This window comes from Pararge aegeria, chromosome 21, assembly GCF_905163445.1.
Source record: "Pararge aegeria chromosome 21, ilParAegt1.1, whole genome shotgun sequence".
NCBI classification, from domain to species: domain Eukaryota; kingdom Metazoa; phylum Arthropoda; class Insecta; order Lepidoptera; family Nymphalidae; genus Pararge; species Pararge aegeria.
In genome coordinates, this window is record NC_053200.1 from 11,283,856 (window position 1) to 11,306,836 (window position 22,981).

Below are 22,981 nucleotides of genomic sequence, written 5' to 3' on the forward strand. Positions count from 1 at the left end.
CTATGAACACAATGGACGCATATTCTTTATATAAAAATGATTTATGTACCTACATAGTACGTCAGTCGGCCTTGTCTCAATTTTTTAAAACCAAAATAAACTAGATGAAAGTTTAACAAACTTTGGTTATAAGTTTTCCCAGCAGACACTTTTATATTGCTTACGGCTTTTAAATTTCATGCGCTTTTACTTTTACAACTGATTTATTGTATTGTTTATAAAATATACCTAAGAAATTTAAAGTGATAAAATGAGAGGCTTTCTTGTTCATTTGTGTGGATGAGTCAGACCTTTGCCTAGTGTAGCCTAAGCATTAAAATTTTTACCAACAAATATTTCTGTCTTTACTCTTTAAACTCTATTCTCTGTTTCTCATGCTGATGTTGCCGCCATTTTTATTGTTTTATGTATTCTCGTTTTATTAGCAATTTCGAGATAACTATCACTAAATAATTCAGTCAACTATTATTTTACAACATTTTATACAATTTGAAGAAGTTTTAACCGGTAAGTGCTATTTTAATCATATTTTTTTGTGTTATTAGTAATTTGTTGTTTGCGTCACATTATCGATTAAATATTGGCGACCGGCTAAGTACTTTTTACTATACGGTGTTTATAATTGATTGATTTAAACACCTTTACTAGTATACTTTTCATTTAATAGTGCAGTTATACTAAAGTCAGGTAAGTTGTAAGATGCTATTTTTGGTTATCTACACACATTAATTTCACATACATTCTGCAAACCATCGTATTTTATACCAGTTTTATTACGAGCATTCCAGTACTCCTATATTGTCCTATTCAAAATTGATATTAAAATGTTTAAATAAAAGCTCGAATAATCATTAAATTTATGTGCTAACAATGCACATAGATAACACAGTGACTATGCACAATATGAATTGTTTTACATTGATCGTCTACAATAAACAATTTTGACCAGAGTACAGCAAACACAGTTATTAACAGTTCATGTTTAATATCATCAAGAACCTAATCTCGGTCCCATTGCTGTAGACAGGCCTTCTGTCTCAAAGCTAGACCCAGACTATATTGAGCTTAGACTCTCCTCAAATCCACTGAATGTGTTACTAGATTTGTTAACTTAACCTTTTAGATCCTGTTCACCCAAGTATATGTAATGGGTTAAAGTGGGTGTGTAAAAAAGTGAGATCAGATGGTTGAACCTTAATTGAGTAGTCCACCAATCCACACTGGGCCAGTGTGGTGTACTACAGCCTTAACACTTCTCATTGTGGGAGGAGAGCCATGCCACTTGTGGGCCGGTAATGGGTTGATATGATGATGATGAGAAGTGGTTGAATTAGTTTGTGGTCTAAACAAGAAGCCCATTACAAATAGCTAGGTAAGGTAGTTTGAAAATGACTTGGTTATACCCTTTGGCTAGCTGTAAGTATACTAAGGCTATAAATAAATAAATAAGGGTAGGCATTTTGCCAGACTTAATTAATATAGTACTGCACTCAGATCTACTATTCTAGATATTATCAGGACTGACAGCTCAATACTCCTGCCCCAACATTTTGTGGTGCCAATTCTGCTGTTCATAAAACTCTGAACTAAACAAAACTAATTGATGGATTGACATGTGTAATCACAAGTTTATTGCAACCCTTAAAAACAAACAATGACTATCAATATTAACAGAGCATCTATTGCTTTAAACAGTTAGATATTATGATTGCAGTTTTAAATACTTAATTACAACAGCCTACTGGTATAAACATAGTTAAACCTATTATACTATTAACGTTACTATTCTATCTTGCAAACTTACTCCAGAGTAAAACAGACATAATGAACAGACATAACGTCAGCACTTGGCAGTAACCGTAGAGTGTTTTTGATTTGTCAAAGTCATTTTTTTTACATAATGTGCTAGAGTAAACAATATAAGTATACAATTATAATTAAGCATTTCTTACAACCTACATAGTATATCAATTAATTATACCAGGAAATTATATCCCTGCTTATTATAGCTACAACAGTGATTCAATGTTACTGCCTACACTTAACTAAATAATTAGACAAGTAGCTAGGCAATTTTTACAATGTTTTATATTTAGGTAGGTTCATGAGTTTATGTGAAATGAGTTTTTCCAGAAAGATCCCTTAATAAATGTATCCTAGTTGTTAGTCCAAGATTTGGTCTATCTGTGTTAAATTAAATCAAATCCATAATGGATGAAATGAACGAATGGACTGTTTATGCTTAGTTGAGTCTCTAACATTCCATGTGCATTCAGCGGCCATGAACTCTTCAGTTGCCTGATTATTTTCAGAAGTGAGATTATTAATTAATATTCTAGTATACCAAAGTCATAGTGCTACACTGGCCTTTAATACTTTCCATAAATGTTATCTTATAAAAACTCTTTTGCCTAGCAAAAATTCAAAAACGTTGACATCAAAAGTTGTATGTAAATACCTATTGATTTTTTCACTGTTTGTATAGATACGCTGATCTAGCTATCGTAGCCTAATTTATTTTAAAGTTAAGTGTTTATCATTAAGTGTGTGAAATTAGGAACTAACCATAGAAAAGGTTAGTAATGTTGGTGGTGTGCCAGCAATATTTCACTTCCAGACAATAATTTTAAAGACAGTTTTCAGTAAACTTCTGTTTTTAGCAGATTGCCCATTTGAAATCCTATGCGAGCTTCCACATCTACTAAAAATAAATCCATATTTAAATGCTGGTATACCGTAAGCCTAGCCAGCTTCACCATATCATCCTGTTCGATTTTATGCTGATGTCAGGGTTTTGCTCAAAATAGGTTTCGTACACGCCAATTGATTGTACTGCTATGAAACGCATTATGAACGTGTAAAGTGCACGTCGGCGCCCGGCAGTCTGTTTTGTGCGAGATCGAATACGTGCGGTCAATACACTTAGTTAACTCTAGGGAGACTTTTTTTGAGAAACATGTTTCTTAATAGGCACCGTTTAAAAAAAATACCAGATTTATTACTTATTATTTTGACGGCCGATTGGCGCAGTTTGCAGCGACCCTGCTTTCTGAGCCCAAGGCCGTGGGTTAGATTCCCACTACTGGAAAATATTTGCGTGATGAGCATGAATGTTTTTCAGTGTCTGGGTGTTTATATATATTTTCTAAGTATTTATGTATATAATTCCTAAAAATATTCATCAGGCATCTTAGTACCCATAACACAAGCTACGCTTACTTTGGGGCTAGATGACGATGTGTGTATTGTCGTAGTGTATTTATTATTGTTAATTTTTTTAATTTTAAACTGTTTACTTATCCACTCGGAAATTACCCACGTTTGAAGGCCTGACGCTAATGACATTGAACGTACGGGCGGAGTCAACAACCTCAGCACGTCTGATTTGGGCGCAACATTAAATCTATCTGATGAAGTCTGATTAGAGCATATTTTGAAGCAAAGAAAACGCAATAGTATTGATTTAAAAAATAAAGTAAAACTAGCAATGTACATATATGTATTTATAAAATATATAATAAGATGATATACTAGCATACATACATAATAAAACATATTATGCAAAAGAAAAAATTGCTGTTACCTAAATAATGCTAAATTTCACGATGTACAACGAAATATTTTATCTGTACACCTGTTTGGGAGACCACACCCTAAGATATATGATATAAGTTGCATTTACAAATACTTGTATATTATATTGTCTCCCGTTACGAGGCGAAATCCATTTTTCATAACACGTAGCAATTCGATTCAAGTCTTTATATCATTTTCAAAGATTAAACATAATATTGTCTTTTATAGCTTAGAGAATTCGGTATCGTTGCAATTTGCTGTCAAAACAATCGTACTGGTACGCTTAAACTCTTGGGGGTGCATCTGCCGCTAAGGTGGGAGTGGCAACAGAAGCCTGTGCACAAAAAAATAGGAATTTAATTCCTAAAAAACCCGCTATCTGTATCCTACCTGGTATTCTTTTACCTTTCGTTATATCAGATAATTTCCGACACGAACATGTAAATTAATAAAGAACAATGTCCCATCTGCAGTGTTCCCTCAAAATTACGATTTCGAGTTTTTCCAGTGGAGTGTAGAAAAAAATCCTAAAAGGCTGACGACTCATTGGTGGCTACTCGGGTTCTGCAGATGGTTATGGGCGACGGTTTTTTGCTTAACAAATAACTGATTGCTCGTTATATAAAAAAAACCTACCGAAAAGACAGTGGGTGGCCCACTTTACTATCCACGACACCGACACCAGTCAAATCAGATGAGAAACCCAGTAAATATTCAATTTGTTTATACATTGTATCGAGTTTATCTAGAAATTAAATAAGTTTACGAGCTAAAACGTAGTTCTCTAACACTGCCTATAATATAAAATAATCGTGATAAACGAGAAAACCATGCGGCGCGGTGTAGTGCTTTAGGTTTAATATTATTTTCAGCTTCGCGAATTGACAAGCTAAGTCCTTAGCTTGACGAGTCGCGAAGCTGAAAAGCTACGTCAGAAGTTGCAGCAGTCATAACCGAAAAAACCAACCTCTTTGGTAATCAATCAGTAAGGAAAGTCATATTGGTAAAATCTATAACGCGATCTGAATGATAAAGTGTCCTTCTAATACGCTTCCGAGCTATTCCCACTGTCAGCATTCATCGATTGAGACTACAAGCAGTCAAACGGTTGTAAGACCGGTATTCATAAATAATAAAGCCGAAAGCTGAGAAATTCTTCTCAAGCGATAACCAATATGCGTTCAGCCTTAAATCACCGGCCTCCTTAATCAATCACGAAGTCAAACATCTGTGAAATCTTTGGAGCAATCTATCTGATGAAGCGTCTAAGAAAGCTTTTAAAAGCAGCGAGCAATTTTCCGATAAAATAATATCGTTTTTATATTACATTTCGCTAAAAGTTATATACTTATGAATAGGTAGTAGGTGCAATTTAATGATTATTTCCATATACCTTTAAATTACGCCCATCGGAACAGAGTGATATTTATTGCTTTGCGTGCGTGCATTACATACTGCTTTAACCCTAACTGCCATTAGGTATAGGCACATGCAATAGACACCGCATGAGGCCATTACGTATGGACTATTGTAGAAAAACGTCAATCTAATTGTCGACTCATCCCTCACGTAGGTGGCGGGTGGCGGTGGGTGTCGATCGACTGTATCGAATGTAGAACGATAATTATTGGTGGTGGCGGGCAGAATGGTCGCTTTCCCGCGGCTTAACCGTCAACAAACGGTTGCGCGGCAACGGCTCATGACATATGCATGAGAGCGGTATGGACGTTGCCGCTTAAATATACAAGGACCGATGGGAAAATTACTAGAGAAGCAAATACATATAAGATGCCTTTCAACCGACTGCGACGTTAGCGTGCGGAACGCCCACGAGCCTTTCCAATTACCCTCACGAAACGTCAAATGCGTTTCTTACAATTTACAGTTATTTTTACCATCTAACCACCGTGGTGGCTCTTCATAAGTTATGAAGCTTGCTGTACAATTGAATGCGCCATTCGATATTCTTTTTGCCTTGTATGTTCGACACGCTAAGGTTTAATATTTAATAAGCCTTCTGCCCTGGAAGGCCCTTAATTATTTGGTAGTTGCAGGTTAACCATATTTTATGAGCTAGAAAGGTCAGGGTATTTATAGGATGCACTTTCGGATGCTCGAAACTTAATTTACGATAGACATCTAGAATCTTTAATAATGGTTACGTCCGTCTGGAAGTTTAAATTGACTGTTTTGGAACGTCAATTAAACTTCCTTTTCTTGGTCCTATTCCATTCTATAAGTCTGCATAAAATTTCTTCTCTCTTTGTAATTTGCCCTTACCCTTTTGTCCTATAACTTTCCTGACGTAAATAATAATTATGCGATTCCCTCAACGTGGCTTGAAAGAGTTGCGACCACGCAAACGCTTTCTTCATAAGCTGGCAAAGCAATATTGGCCCTTCTCATCTGGCCCGGTCATGATCACTAACCATGCCTCTCAAATGAGAAAGCAGAACTGTACCCAGGAATAGGACCAAATTGCACTCCACAAGCAAAGTCCATACGCAATGTCAGTAAAAATATTTAAGCATCTGCCAGATTTTATTAGGAACACTAAAAATCGAATTAAGTTAAATAAAATATTTAAAAAAATTACCTGATTGAGGTTATGCTTTTTTGCAGCAACTGATTTTATATTATTTTAGACTCTATATCAAATATGAATATGCTCTATATTTTATAGAGCATCCCATATAAAATCGATTTCATTGCTTTTCTATGTCCTACTTAGAAATTCATGTAATTATTTAATTTTAAAAATGGCTGCGCCTAAACTGTTTTCCTACGTTCTATATTGGAATTTATTTTCAATCTTGTATTTATAAATGTAACTAAAATGGATTGTACTAAATAAATAAATTGAAATTGGATATAATTAGACTGATAATAAATAGGATTTGAGGTTAAACCCAGTGGTTTATTAAGAGCTTGGTAGACTTCATCATCATTTTTGACACTACCGCCTGTTTGAGACTCGCTATACTAAAGATGGAATTCATTTCTATAGCTTCGCTTAACATGGTCATTGGACATTGTTCACAATGTTTCACAGCTTAACGAATATTAGCCTGGTTGTAGCATAGCGTGGGCGACAAGGTAATATAATGGAGAACGGGCATCAGCGTCGTCGGTGCTACTAATACCACCTACGGCGAGCACCTAGCGTGCTGATTATTGGCAAACCCTCCCGTTATTGAAAGGCCGTTAGTCCAGTAGTAGACTCTAATTGGCTATTGCTAATTAAATTTGGGAACCTTTGCACGGCTAACTTGGGCAGGAGATATTTTGCCCATGGGGAAAGACCAAAATGTTTAATGTATAACCCTTCCACAGCTTTATTCACTGTCGGAGCACGGGCGTAAATTATATCCAAATAATATACTTATAAAGACAAACACAGGTGTAAATTTCTCTCAGCACGACTAGCATGGGCAGGAGACAATTATGTCCCCGGGGAAAGGATATAAATGTATCTTCTCCCACAGCTTTATCAACTCTCAGAGCATTAGCACACAAGTGGGAAAAATATCCAAATAATATATGTGTAATTATAAACGGGGGTAAACTTCTCTTATTCCATATTCCCGTACTTCAGCAGGTGGACACGTTAATTATATCCCTTGTCTGGGGATATAATTGGGTGATATAATTTTTGTTTCCTGCCCGTGCTAGCCCTGCAGGGGTTAATTTCTCGTTACCCCTGCTACCGCGCTTTGGCGGGTAAGCACATTTCATCCCTTGTTTGGGCATAATCGGGAGACAGCATTTTTGTCCTCTACCCATACTAGACGTCCTGGTGTAGGTAAAATGGGTGATAACTTTAACTTCCTCTCTTCTATCTCGACTACGCTCTCTGCATGAGACCTAGAGTTTATTGTAGAGTTAGATCGTTAATATTGTCTATCGTAAATAACACGGCTCCTTACCATAATACTAAGTTAATTTAGTTAAAAATTCAAAATATTCAAAATTCATTTATTTCAAGTAGGCCTAATATAAGCAATTTTGAAACGTCAAGTTTGTCTGTTTGTAGTGATTCTACCACTACAACAGTTAGCAACAGTACCACTCAGTTAAACTATTGAAAATATGTAGCAACCTATGTTATAAAGTAGCTCCCTTACTTAGCGATGAGGCGAGCGACGAAGGAGGTTATGATCGATATGAGCATCAAATATTTACGCGGCGCCGACCCAAGAGGAAACGGAATAGATAACTGTGTTTTGAAAGGCCGTGTGGGAGCGATTTTCCTCGACTGCCCTAATTATACTTTTTGATTACCTTGGTCGGTACTCTGTACTATTCAATTGCGCACTATTATTTCATGGTGATGATGTAATACTGATATTTCTATTCTGTACATGTAAATAATGTATGATAATTGGACTTCTGCAAAATTTATTAATAAAAACAGTTCAACAGAAATATTAGTAAAAATACGATTCTAAATACGATATTGTCAGAGTCTTCCTGCTGTACTGTCATATAAGCTAAATATATTATGTTACAAGAAATGGTCATAAATTAGTGACATCTGCATATCGTTTTATAAAGGTGCAGAAGTCATTTGTGGGATTTAGTATACGCTTTTATAACATGATTCCTTAGGACCTACCAATGCATAAGTTTAAAGAATGTGTAAAAACACATTTATTACAGCGAGGTTATTATACAATTGATGAATTTCTTAATGACAAGGTTGCTTGGAAGCATCTGCTGAGTTTCTTGCCGGCTTCTCGGTAGAATCTGCCTTCCGAACCGGTGGTAGAGTCACTACACACAGACAGACTTGACGTTTCAAAAGGGCTTATATTATTAGGCCTACTTGAAATAAATAAATTTTGAATTTTTTGAATTTTGCTATTTCGTCCGTGATACAATCGATTCCTTTATCTGGTTTATTTTAGTCTGTTGACGGTTAACATAAAATCTCTGAAAATAGACTTTTAACACCGATGTTTTTGATGAAAAAAGTTACGATGTGGTGCAGTTTTTCTTATCACATATTTAACCGGGGGCAAGCCCGTGTTTTTATGTTGTGTTCCGGTCTAAAAGGCGGGGTTGACGGTGTAATAACGGGCACATGAGGCTTTACACCCAAGCCTCGTTTTGATGGACACAGGGCGGCACGTTGCAGGACGTTTTCCTTGCACGCGCTGGACGTGGTGTTGGCTCTGTTTATAGGTTTTCACTTACCATTGAACTTCTTGGTTTACTATGAAAAAATACCTAACCATTGCTTATCATCATTGAAGCTTGCATACCCAAAATTCTTTTTATTTAGCGAAAATGTTAGCCGCAGCGCGTTTCAAAAGATGAGTTATGTAAATGTATTAAAGATTAGCCGGAACGTCTTGTAAGTAAGGCCGTAATGCTTTCACGGCTCGTTGGGCATTATCCTATCCTAGAACGGAGGCGACGGGCGCGGGCGGACGTCTTCGAGCGTGAAATAAGCGCGATTGCTTTGTGTCAAGTGGCAATCGCGCCTCGAAGGGTAATACCACCGTTTGGGAAAATATTGGAAAAATGAATGTTAAACAAATATTTCATGGTCACGGTCATTGACATGCCACGTTCCGTATCAAGTCAACATTCCATCGTCATACCACGCTTTTCACATAGCGTTCGGTTATGTGAAAAGCGAACGTACTTACTTGAACCTAATTGACCATAAGTTTACCTCGAAAATGCCGAATATTTGGCGAATATGATTCACGTTTATCATGAGAGACTACTTGAAGCAATAAGTTCCATTTTTGTCATTTTTACTTGTAAAGTTACGTAAAATAACTAAATAGATATTCTTGGAGTTATCCACCATCATCAATAAATAGCCTATAAAAGTACACTGCTGGACAAAATTCGAGGACTAAGCAGGAGGGTTTGCTCATAATCAATACGCTGCGCAGACGGGTTGCTGATCGCGGTAGATGGTATTAGCACAGAGTAAGCTGCTGCTCGTTTTCTTTTATATTAGTCGTCTCATACGATACCCGCGAGAAAAAGTGCGGTGGTGTCCGCGTTGAAGTTTTGATTTTCCAGAAAACCCGAGACCGCCTACGCCTATCCACCAAAACCTCAAAATCAGTTCCATGATATATACGTTATCAAGTCACCATAAGACTTTCCAGATTTCACGTGAGAATAAAAATACCATCGTTGGTGCCTATGCCCTTCTCCAGAAAGAAGCTACCCACAAATTTCGAAGATAGTTCAATAGTTTATACGGTGGCTACAAACAGACAGTAAGCCACGCCACACCTTGGCGTTTATAGTTACATAATTATATTGCGGTTTATTGTTATACCTAAGCGCAGTATCAAAGAGTCCTTCATCCCGTAATCTCCTGTCCTAATTTTAACACTTAAGTCATTACTCCCTGTTCCTTCATCTATTGGGCTGATTTACTCATTTAAAATTTCTTGTCTTTTGTGCGTGCATCCCTGACTTATTAGCCCATTTATTCATAAAATTTACGAATATAATATAATTAATGCAAATTTTGGTAAAAATTTTCATACAAACTTCCAACCCCTATTTTACCCTCTTACGTTATCTGTAGATAAGGATATCTACTAAAATCAATCAATCACTACACTTCTTTTAAAGAAAGGGTCTTGAGAAATTACCCACCTTAGGGGTGAAATCGTGGTTCGAAGTATGTATGAGAGTCCTATGTTTTTGAAGTTTCTTAAAACCGACATCCTAGAAGGTAACTTTTAAATTTTAAGTTTGCAGGCTTTATACTTCCGGATATTTCGTGATACCTCTCTAATAATTAGATAACTCGTAACCAGTTAGATAACTCGTTTGGGGGATGGTATTAAAACAAAATAATTCATACACCTCTGAGGTATACGAATTATTATTTATATGAAGCGTATTTCTTCATATTATTTATCAATATATAGTCGTCCATTGTAGGTCTTCATAGCTAGAATTTCTGTTGCCCGCGACTTCGTCCGCGTTTGTTTTTGTTCTTATAGCATGGCGTAGGAACAGTTCATTTGGGAGATGTGTGGCATTCAATTAAAGTGATATTTGTAAGTTCTTATTTATAAAATCTAGAGATACTTTGTTTATTGACTCTTGGCTTCTTCATTAGGCCCATAATTGAAGAGAATGTTTCGAAGTTCATGAAAATTTTGATGTAAAAAAGTCTCAATATCAAAACAAACCTTGGAAAAAAAACAACTGGTAACGTCGCCATATTCTTTAACTACCCGTAATTTCGTAATTAGACAACTGTCGATTTCTCATTCTAGATATCGCGTGTGGACAGTGCCACTTGTCTGCCCGGGTGGCGCGCGTTCTCATAAGTTGCTGAATATTTCAGCAGCTGGCGAGGAACAAATTACAGGCCGCATAGAACGTATTGCCCCCACCTTATCTTCTTCAAATTACAGAGTACTAAGTCTGGAAAGAAGTGTCTTTTAGGTCAGCACTGCATAATTGTTCCCACAGCCGTGATATTCCCACGTTTTGATATGACATACTGCATTATCGAGGCATCTGCCGTTGTCTCACATACCTTATGCACCACTGAATAATATACATATTAGTCAGGGTCGTTTTTTTTCTAATGCAGCCAGAGGTACTTAAATGTCCGACATAATATTGGCGGCAAATAAAAAAAAACAAAACTGTTTTAAATATCATCATCTTAAGCCTTAATGTACCTCTGCTGGGTACATACATTTCATAGCAATAATCGTGTCAACCATTTCTTCAACCTTAGATAGTAATTAATCCAATATTTTAATATTAGATGAAATTTGGCATCAACTTGCATACTGGAGATGGATGTTACGCTATATATATATATATATATATATATATATACGTTGTAACTCGCAAAAACATCCAAGATTTAAATAAAAGCCTTTTCCACCTATGCACGCCTTTACAGGTAAAGCGGTTTTGGTAATTTTGCATAAAGGACTAGCTTACTTCTCGGACACTGACATAATCCCCGGAAAACTATCTGCTTCTGCAGGATTTATAAAAGAGTAAAACTTTAGTGACAGAGCTCGTCCTGGGAAGTACTACCGCCGTGTTTATTTCTGCTGCAAAACAGCATTGTTGCAGCCTGATGGGTGTGGTTTGTCGGTGTAATTACAGTCACATGGGGCCTACGCCTCAGGTTTATGGACGCAGCGTAGCACGTTGCTGGACCTGTTCCCGGCGAGCCCTGCGAAGTGTTGCTCTGTTTATAGGCGATCATGTTCCATTTAACATCAGGTGGGCCATCTGCTTAGTCCGTTCAATTAATACTATAAAAAAACAAGCAAAAAATATTCGCAGGCAATCGCTATTTTTCATAATATAAAATGTGTGGTTACGTCATATTATTTCATGTCTTGTAAAAGATTTAGTGCACTTTGTTGTCATCCAGTTGCCGTGGTAACGATTGTCTTCAGCAAGGCCTTATCGGCCGCTAATAGCTATTGACAAATAGGCAGTTATGTACTATTCATATTGGTCACTGCGGGTACTAATGTGGTGGGTCAAACATGGCATGCGCGTTTAATGTGTTTGATCGTTATTATTTGGTTCGGTTTATTGATTGATCTTATAATCGTCATATCTAACATAACATTTATACTATATAGATAACGACTGAGATTTGGTTTTGCATCGTTAGAGTCCATACAGGACTGAAATGTATATAGAGATATTTCAGTCGTATTTATATCAAAATACCCACCAACTCAATGTTATGAACATGATTAATCAAATATAATTTTAATTGTTTCTTGAAAACTAATTATTAACTATTTTTTTCTTTTTATTTGTATTATATATTTTCTAAGGGAAATAATAATTACAAACTAAAAATAATATTTACAATAAATATAAGCCGTAGAATTAATAAGCGTGATTTGTGTGAATTTATAGTTATCAAATACTTAATTAATTATTAATAATTACTGTAACATATTGTAATGGTAGTCGAGACAAATAAAGCCACCCAGCCAGTTCTACACCAAGGGTTCCCAACCTGGTTAAGCCAGCAGCGCACTTACAACTTAAGCCATTTGTCATGGACTAACCTAGCTAGCTGTTATAATAGATAGGCACATAGGCGCAATAAATAACCCATCGTCATCATGAAATTAATATAAATAATAAAAACGTAGAATAAAAAAAAAATATGACCCCAATAAAGGAATGGCTGAGCTTAGTGATTATTACAATTTTTCAAAGCCGTAACATCGCTGCACATAGACTATTAACAAAATATTTTTCTTGATTTTTTTGGAGTACAGAAGTAGCGCCCCGCGGTTTACCTGGCATACTTACTACGGCGCCCAGGTTGGGAGATCTTAGACAGCATCAATCAAGCGTCAGTCTAAAGAAAAGTATTTATACCTTTTGAGATTGGAATGCCAATTGCTTAGGTACCGATGAACACTCATGTTCTTGGGGCGTCCACGAAGTGGGTAGAGAATGTGAACAGAGTAATTGAAGCCGTTTTCATTCGAAATTTCAACTAAGCTGTTATTTTGGCTATCATTAACAGCCATCATCATCATGTCAAACGTCCACTGTTGGACACAAAGAGTCTCTTGTTGAGAGTTCTAATTACAACAGCCTTTGCCGGAAATTCTTAATACTCCTTGCTCTGCCGTCACCATAACCGCTGCCAGAGCAAGTAATAGCGGGGCTGTGGTTCAGTTCTACTTTGCAGTAAAGCCTCCCCTTAACAGCTCTGTAACAGACATCATAAATATAACAGTACTGCTGGACTAAAGGCCTGACCCCAGACCCAATGGGAGGTCATAATATCACTACGCTTGGCAGAGAGGTTGGTAATCACTGTAGATGGTAATAGTAGCACAGAGGACGTTGTGCTGAACGTTCTCTGCTATATTTCCTTAGACACCTGCGGGAAGAGGTGACAACTATATTCTGATATTTTATAAATTTAAAATGTATATAAAAAATTTCGGAACCGACAGGATTTGAACCTGCGACTCTCGGGCAATCGCGGCCTTAGCGCTTTCACCAATTAAGCTACGGCTCTTCTACCGTCGTTGCCGAAATTAGTATATCCCTTTCACATCAGTCTTACAGCGACTGTCGCGTCATCTAGTAGGAAACGTTGCAGTTTCGATCTACTTTTTCAAAGGTTCATAAAAACACTAATAAAAATTATATTCTGATATGCCTTCGCCACACGGCTTAACTTAACTTGTAACAAACATTCTAAAAACATAATATCATATTCGAGGCAAAGGAAAACACCTTTTCCTAGAATCAATAAGAATATGGCCACTGAACGGAGGTCAATTTGTTAAGTGCTGTCAAAAGCGGATATTGTATGGTTAACGACTTGGTTGCATGCAATTTGCTTTCAACTTTGATCTCTTAATACGTTCAAGCATTACATGGCTTAATAATTTAGTCTACGTACATTAGAGAAGCGTTAAATAATCGATTGATTTGGTTAAATGAGGGTTATACAAGTCTGTAATGGGTTGAACAATTTTTGAATTCCTAATCAGGCATGGACTTAAGGCGAATGTATATGACAAGAGAAACACAAAAATACGTCATTTAACGACCTCCCTGGCTTAGTCGTCAGCGCTGTGGGCTTATAGGTGGGAGATTCCGAGTTGTATCCCGCAAGGAAAATTTGAAAATGTTTAATTCTTTTTTTTTCTGGTCTGGTATGGTTCGGCCGTGGCTGGTCACCACCCTGCCTTCAAAGATGTGCCGCCAAGCTATTTAGCGTTCTAGTATAATTCCGCGTAGCATTCGGTAAAGGTTTGGCATCACTGCTATACAGGTTAGCCTGCTATCATCATTGACTAGGGCTAACTTACAGTTAAATTTTAGTTCATAATTATTAGTTGGTTAGTATTTAATAATTATTTTTCTTCGAAAGTAAAAACTCCGCTGCTGCAGACAAAAATTCGCTTCAGTTATTCAAGCTTGAAAACTACAGTCTTAACGCAAGTTCGTATGTTAACATAAAGCGAATTCTTGCCTCGGGTTCTCTTTGAAAGAGAAATACGTCACGAACAGTTCACGTTATGAACACGTTAATCGGGATGAAAGTTTGTTATTTCATACAGTCTGCAGCTGATTAGTTAAGTACTTAGTAGTTGTTCTATATCACGGAAACTTAGTCTCTTGAGGTGCTCGATTAAGGTTAATTTTCATGGTGAAGACTAGATTAAGTACATAATATTTTATTACTAATACGACTATTCTTTTTTCTTTTTTCTTTACAAGATGGACTTAGACCCTTAATCGGACTATACTCGCTGAGTATGAGATCTGCATGTAGAGTAGAGTAGTCGTTTTCAAGCATCGAATCCCTTCCCTTAGTATGAGTGCTGCATGTTCTCGTAGAGTCGTTTTCATGCATTGAACGACGAAGTATGTATAAGTTTTAATTCCTGTACTTTCACGCATTTAAATTCTGAACTTAGGCACAAGATTTGCTCGCTCGCAATCGAGGAGTCGTTTGAATGATGAAAAAAACTATGGTGTGTATGGTGTGTAAAATAATCAGAAGCACAAGATTTGCCACTCTTAAACAAGAGACTGTAGGTCTATTTTACTTTAACTAAGTTTATAGATATGCAAAAACTCCTTAACTGCTAGCGAGTAAATCTTGTATACGCATGTATATAATACACGAACATATTGTACTACAAATTTTATTATTTAATTTTAGTAACCTGACGGCTAAGAAATATAACCTTAGTATGAGATATGTACGCTCGTAATTGTAAGAAATCTAATTTGGAGAATTTTGAGAATCAAAACCCTAACGTAATATACAGCTTATATTTATCTACTAGTAGTAAGTGGGTTTTCGGAATGTTTGTAGAGTAAATATTTATAGCAGAGAATTCTCCAATCTATTTATATATAAATATCATATACCGTCCGACCGTCCAGTTAGATCTTTTGTTTTAAAAGTTTTCGCGTTTTGATACTTTGAAAGGAATCTACGGTGGCGAGAATGTACTTAAATCTTATGCTAAGGGTACTGCACACTCACAATCGTAACGTCGTTTTCGAGGAAAGAATAAATATAAAGTCAGAGTAAAATGGGCCTAAGACTGTGTTTTTAAGTTTTAATTTCTGTAGTACTGATTCTTATTATACTAATATTTCGCTAGGAGCGCTGATTGTAGAATTTCGGACCAACATGAGCTTTAAAATATTTATAACTATACTATCTCAAATCTTGTGAGTGAATGATAAAAGAATGATAAACAATATATAAAATGGTGTTAACTGTTCACCATGCTTTCTTTATTATAACAGATTTCTCTAATTCTGTACTATTATTATTGTCAGCCTAATTAATGCCCCGCTAAAAAAAACATCCTCGCGGTATTTAGAGCTTAAACCCACGACCCTGCTCCAATTTGGGTTGCAGAACTAACTACCATATCCATGTCTAGCTTCTGCTTAAAATAAAGAGGTGGTATTGTTAGCTAAAGAGTAAACATAAAGAGGGGTGTCGTCTTGCGGTGTGACTTGTTAAGTTCTCGTTTCCGGGCCACATTGAGGGGTAGGGGTGTTGTCGTGAGGGCTTTGCGCATGTGCCGCGGCGGCGCCCCAGAGTCTCGCAGAAGCGTACTAAAGCCCGTGCGAAGCCCGAACCATGGCAGTTCATCCGCGGCAAGTCCTACAAGGCACACGGCTTCCTAAACCAGAACAATGAAACATCACGCGTTTCATTACTCACATCATGTAGGTTTTAATGTGCAATAAAAATTATAAAACAAATCATATTTGCCCTACCCGCAATAATAATTCAAAATTCTTTTGTTTCAGGTACAATCTACCTCGTCCTAAACGCCCTGGTTGAATAATAACGTGAGTATTTTGCCCGCTCTTTTTTAACACCTTTTTGTATAATTACACGCTTTTTGTGTATGTGTATGCCCTGTTATTTCGATCCCGTTTATAATGTTTGCGTTTCCTTTGTATCTTTGTCCTATTGATTTGTATTTAATTTCTTTGTTAAGTCTTTACCAATTATCATATTTTGTTTAATATTGTTTTTTATCTGTCAATTAATCACCTAATATTATAAGCACTTTTAATTAAGAGATTTCGGATTTACACTTTTATGTTGTTCGGGTAGTTAACTTAATTTATATTTATATTTAACCGACTTTAATTTGTTACTTTCTACAATTATTATTTTACGAAGCGTATTAATTTGGCAAAGGAACTTTGGATGCCGTACGTAATTCGTGTTAAGAGAGATTTGGAGTAAAGGATTAGTAAGGGAACTGATTGAACCATAAAATACGATAGGTAAAAAAGGGGAGGACTCAGATTATTATTATCAAAGAACCAAAATTGTTAACGATAAGCCAATCAATTTAACCGAAGAAAGACAAAATAATTTTCTATTTGAGTATTTACACGCAAAATTTTAGGGTGCAATTTGTTGCTGGGGAATCCTTGTGTACATGACTTGGGTCACTTCAAATTGTATTAAACTCTATAAGTTATATTTTCTCTTCTTGATACGTGCAATATGGCCCTAAAAGTGTTTTCCTAATTTGGTACTTAAGTAAACTTACGGTTCTTAGCGCCTCAGATAGAGTTATAGATTTTGTCTACATCGGGATCGTGAATAAAAATATCCGCTAAAAGGATATCGATGGAATCATCAATCACGAATCTTCAATACATAAAACTTATTATATTCAACGAATAGTATGCAAATTTACTGAGCGAATTTTTGTGTTACTTTCGGAAGCTTTTAGTAGAAAACTTTATCTTTCATTGTTATGTGCTTGGATGTCAAAACTTAGCATGTCCTTTGTACAAAACATCGCAGTTAAATTTTCATTCGAGTTGATCTGTACTTTAGATACAAATGTATAAAAAAACTTTAAATAAAAACAGTAGTTATAGGATTATGTTACGGAGGAGATATTCAATATAATACCTACTTAAATTGCTACTGCTATCGAATCTTTTGATTACGACTGTCCACCTCGTTGGTTACCAACCAACGCTACGTTTACCGGTAGGCCGGGACTACCAACGTACATCGATTCACGCTCATAGCTCGAACCAATCATACTGATAGTAAAACTAGGTTTACGATGCATGTTTACAATTTTTTTGCCTTATAAAATTACAAATATCAAAATATTATATTCAAATTTTAAGATTACCATTTTGATAAGTTCCTTATACGAAGTATCGTAGCAACAGAAGTAAAATGAATTTTTCATCACACTTGCTCGTAACGAGATTCTTATAACATATATACATACCTTAGTTATAATCCAAGATACACACGTTTTGTATTTGAAAATTACTGTAATTGTGCTTTTTATTTATGATGACCCGATTAAGTTTAGTTTGTACCTCACTGCAAGTTATATGCATATATGCAGATGGACTATTTCGTAATTAAAAGAATTAAAGAATTTTTATTGTTTTTTTTAAATCAACAAAGAGGTTTCATGCGGCTAAAACAATAGACATTTCCTTAAATGAAAAAATATTTTTACCTTGAATGTTAAATTTCATCAATTTATCCACAATTCATAACTAGTTGTGTTTAAACATGTTTTTAAAACGAAAACATTCCCTTCTATATATTTTTAATAAAGGCTATATGAAAGGAACGATGCTGGCTGTATATAGGTTAGCTTGCGAAAAAAAAACAATTTTTCATTCTCACCATGTAAAGAAATATAAGCATACATATATTTGCACCATGTGTAGTTCCAATTTTCCAGTTCGCTCTCATGTTGTAGGGGAAGAATATCTAACAAATTACATAAGAAACACAGTTTCACAAAGCGCAGTAGAATCCTCCAAATGGGTGAACGCTCGAAGGTAAGACAGCTGGTAGTGGCATTTGGAGTGAAGTTTTTTTTTTGCGCAAAGGTCCATACGACTCGGGGCGAACACCTGCCGAGGCGACAACGGGCGAGCTGTTCAATTACCTACCTATGCTTTGAATAGCTACCCTTAATCAATAGCTTTACTATGCGCATACTTTCTTATATTAAACCACTACCTCTGTCCGCGTTTTTACTATTTAGGTGATGCGAGAGTTGCACGTGAGATGAGGTCCAACCAAGATACTTTTGTAACTAGATATTTTAAAGGTTTTTCGGGATAGTTAGTATCCTATGTCTTTTTTATTTCGAGCAAATAAGACAGGATATTATTTCTGTTACGGGTTCGCAATAACAAAACTGATGCTTGGAATTGTACCTTTGTTAGTACAGAAACTCCATGACACGTACACAATCTGTAGACTGTTCATTACTTTCTACGAGTACTTGCACTTTCCATCCATCCATCTTCCCTGTAACGCATCCAAACTGAAATGCCTATGTAGCCTCGAGGTCGTCTATTTAATTAGTTTTAAAATCTTTATTAGATTTATGACTCTATGATGAGGTGGGTCGGGGTGTCTCTCTCTTTAGTCCTCCTCATGACTGAGGATCGTGATCACTGGTATGGCGAGTAATCTTGTCATATAAGATCTCTCTCCATCGGGTCCTGTCTTTGGCCATTTGTATTGCGTTATAGAAGGTACGGGCACCAGTTTCTCTCAGTTGATCTGACCACCGGGTTGGAGATCTGCCACGGGGACGTTTGCCTTCTACATTTCCAACCACTATCAACTTTTCAATGCTCTCGTTTCCGCGGCGTGTGATATGTCCAAAATAACTAAGGATGCGCTGAAGGCAAATGGTAGAAAGACGTGTTTTAATTTTGAGTTGTGAAAAAATTGATACATTTGTGCGCTTGGCAGTCCACGGTATGCGTAGCATTCGCCTCCAGCACCACATTTCGAACGCATCAATTCGCTGTCTTTATCTAGCGCGAACAGTCCAAGTTTCTACGCCATATAGGAAAATAGGAAAGATTAGTGCTTGTACCAGTCGCAATTTGGTTCTATTCGTTATGCTACGATTCTTCCAGATATTTGTTAACCTAAGCATCGCATCCTTAGCTATCGCTATTCTTCGTTTTATTTCGGAAACGCATGAGCCATCACTAGAGATTAAGGAACCCAGGTACGTATAAGTCTCTACAGTGTCTATGTCCGGAATTGACTACGCTACTGTAAAAGGCTTTACAATAAGCCATAAATCGAACTATGTTGCCACTTCGGCATGCAAATAAATACAGATAATGGCCTTTCATCATAAGTAGGTACGTATTACAAATGCTTTTTCCGTAAAGTACATGGTAATTGTTGCCCATTTACTTGTTATATATTTCGTTATTATGTAATTTAATTGCTTTAGCAACCAAACCAACAATTATGCTACTGTCATCATTGATTTTACCACACGTAGATACTTATTTGTCATTAGTCTGTATGACCTACATTTATTGATGTTCTGTATTTGTTGTAACTATCTAGTCGATTCTACATAGTATATTTGTAGTTAAATAAATTTTCAATTTAGAAAAAGTTGCAATATCCAAGAGGACTTGACGCTTTTCTATCATGACAAGAAACATCTCATTTCTGAGATCAATATTCTTAGAAATGATGATACGCGGTGACAACCATTGCATCAACTGTTTTTACATTTAAGGTCAAATGGTATCAAGCTTTACAGTAGTTAAGGTTGTATATTTTTGTTTTATGTCAATTGCAGCAGGTGTTACATACTTCCTTATTTTACGATTCATATAACATATAAAGTCATAGCAGCTTATTAGATGGTCTAAAACAATAGATAGTAGTAAAAATATGATCGAAAGTTATCTGGGAAAAGGTACAGAATGCAAGCGCGCGAATTTAGCCCGTACCTAGTGGGTGTAGGGTAACACCTGTACCGTGTCAGTGACCCCATCACCTGCTGTTCGGAACAATTACCATATTTAGAACTCCCCAGACCTCTTTCACATTGCCGATTTTATTACAATTATTATTATGACAAATTGCCTTCATTAACTCTGTGGGATGTAAGAGTCAAATGATAAAATACCAATACAGGTTAGAATGATGGTAAAATGTTAAATTATCTCGATACTAGCTGTAGACTACAGTTCCGCCCGCGGTTTTGTACGCTTTTGAGGGTTCCATGCGCAAAGGGTAAAACGGGACCCTATTACTAAGACTTCGCTCTACGTCGCTATCGCTGCCTGTCTGCCTGTCCTTCTTTCACCAGGCTGTATCTCATGAATCGTGATAATTAGACAGTTAAAATTTTCAGCTGATGAATATTTCTGTTGCTGCTATAAAACTCTCCCAAACAACAGACCAGTAGGTACTGAAGCTTTCGTGCGCTAGTCCGATTCGGACTTGGTCCATATGACATTTTTATCCCGGATAAAGCTATTTCTATGGAATATTTCGCTAAGGTCGGATCAGCTCTGCAATTTTAATGATTGGTAACAAAGGCTTTTCTTCAATTCTTTCGAATTGTTCCGGGATTAAAAGGGCCTTCTGCCCAGTTCCAGGATACGTGTCAAATTACATCAAAACTTGCACAAACAAACTAGCAATTATTGTATCCTAGCCGTTGTCACCATTCTTCGTCCGCGTTTATTACGGTTTTTTACATCTTTCCCGTGGGAACCGTTTGTCTCCCTGGGATGTCAGGACGTATCCTATGTTACTGTCCGTTTTAACTCTATTGCAAAAATCAAGTTGATCGGATTCTTAGTTACGGATGTAAAGGAATGACAAACAAACAAAAAGCACTTTCACATCAATAAAATTAGAGATAATAAATGAAGCAACTGTAGGTAGGAATTGTAAATAATTTTGCTCATTTATTTAATCAGACTTTCGATATTCCCATACAAAATAATTAGTTAATGGCGGACATAAAACGTCATAAAACATACTTCAAACGTTACTAACAAGGTATATAAAGATATTTTTTCAACCGAAAACCTCTCATCTCTGGTGTTTTATAAAATAAAGTATTTAAACCTACGACAATGTAATATTCAGGATTAATAACGTGAAGCTTAAGCAGTCGCTAATTTCGATCTGAATACATTCAATTATAATACTACCCACGTATGCTACAAAAGTGACGATATTATTGCATTGTGTCGACTTGCGCCACTGCAAAATTACAATAATTATATGATTAAAATCCGCACACCACCCAAAAAGGACGAAGCCAAAATGACGGCAAAACGGATGTTTTAAAACATGCTAAAAACAATTGAGCGCTAACTTCGTTTGTGTCCTCTGCGTAAGGCGCTAAAAATACGGCCAAAGAAAACGAGGCGCTCAGAAAAATAACTCATGTGACCAGGTTACGGGCCGGCCATGTTAGTTTGACCTTTTTCTGGCCCGTAGCCAGCTGTGTAGACTGTCGTACTGCGCGGCATATAAGGAATTTGTAGTTTAATGCTTTGTTAAAACAAACAGCTAATCACATGCAATAATTTTATCTCAGGAATGATTATTATGATAACGAACTATATAATTAAATTTGCTTCATTTTTTTTATTTTTATTCATACATGTTGTGTGTAAAAACTATGTGTAATAAGGTTATGACAACTATTTAGTATTGTTTTATATGAACAACTCATACACCTGAGGATTTATCGTAGAAGGATTATATAAGTTCAAATATTCATGTCACTAAAATTTCAATAACAATCTAAACAACCTCGTGACTTATTTAGCTTTAACACTGAATATAATATAAAAACCACTCTAAACATTTCCAGCTAGCAGATTTAATTTGCCAAGATAGCAATAGTACTTTCGGACTAAGTTAGTCCAAACCATCACCCAACCACCACTTCAACCGATCGAAGTCCGCTGCTAGACATAGTTATTTTTTGTAGGTAGTTCCAAAATCCACGGTCCTGGGCCGTTTGTTTCCAGCGGCTCCCAGTTACTCGTTCAATGTCGTCTGTCCACCTCGTTGGGGGTCGACCAACGCTGCGTTTACCTGGGCGGGAGCGCCGTTCCAGCACCTTGGAACCCCAACGTCCATCGGTTCTCCGAGCTATGTGCCCCGCTCATTTCCACTTAAGCTTTGCGACTGGCTGAGCTATGTCGGTAACTCTGGTTCTTCTACGGATCACCTCATTCCTGATTTGATCACGTAGAGATACTCCCAACATTGCTCTCTCCATCGCCCGCTGAGTGATTCTGAGCCTTCTTATGAGGCCCATAGTAAGCGGCTTAGTCGAAAATTATTGACATCGGCTGTATTAAAATATATATATTTGTCGGTAGTCGAACGGTGTTCGTCCGCGTATATTGCGGTTTTTTTACAAATCCCGTGGGAACGGTCCTGTTTGTTGTCCTGGGATAAAATTAGCCTTTTACTCTATGGCCTTTTAACAACTTACGCTTAGGACGTTTTTCATATTAGTTATGATTTAGATTTAGATTAGACGAACGTGTTGGTTGCCAAATTGAGATGTTCCTACGTTTACCTACTTATTCG

The 22,981-nt window shown here is 36.6% G+C and overlaps 1 protein-coding gene across 2 annotated transcripts in view; it reads left to right on the forward strand.

Annotated features, from left to right (window-relative positions):
* Positions 1 to 352: 352 nt before the first annotated feature.
* The window catches only part of LOC120633203 (heterogeneous nuclear ribonucleoprotein K), a 50,281-nt gene continuing 27,652 nt past the window's right edge, over positions 353 to 22,981 (forward strand). For both annotated transcript variants that reach the window (XM_039903349.1, XM_039903350.1), the window contains exons 1-2: positions 353 to 507; positions 16,381 to 16,422. The gene's annotated coding sequence lies outside the window, so the exon portion shown is untranslated. The remainder of the gene's footprint in view (positions 508 to 16,380; positions 16,423 to 22,981) is intronic.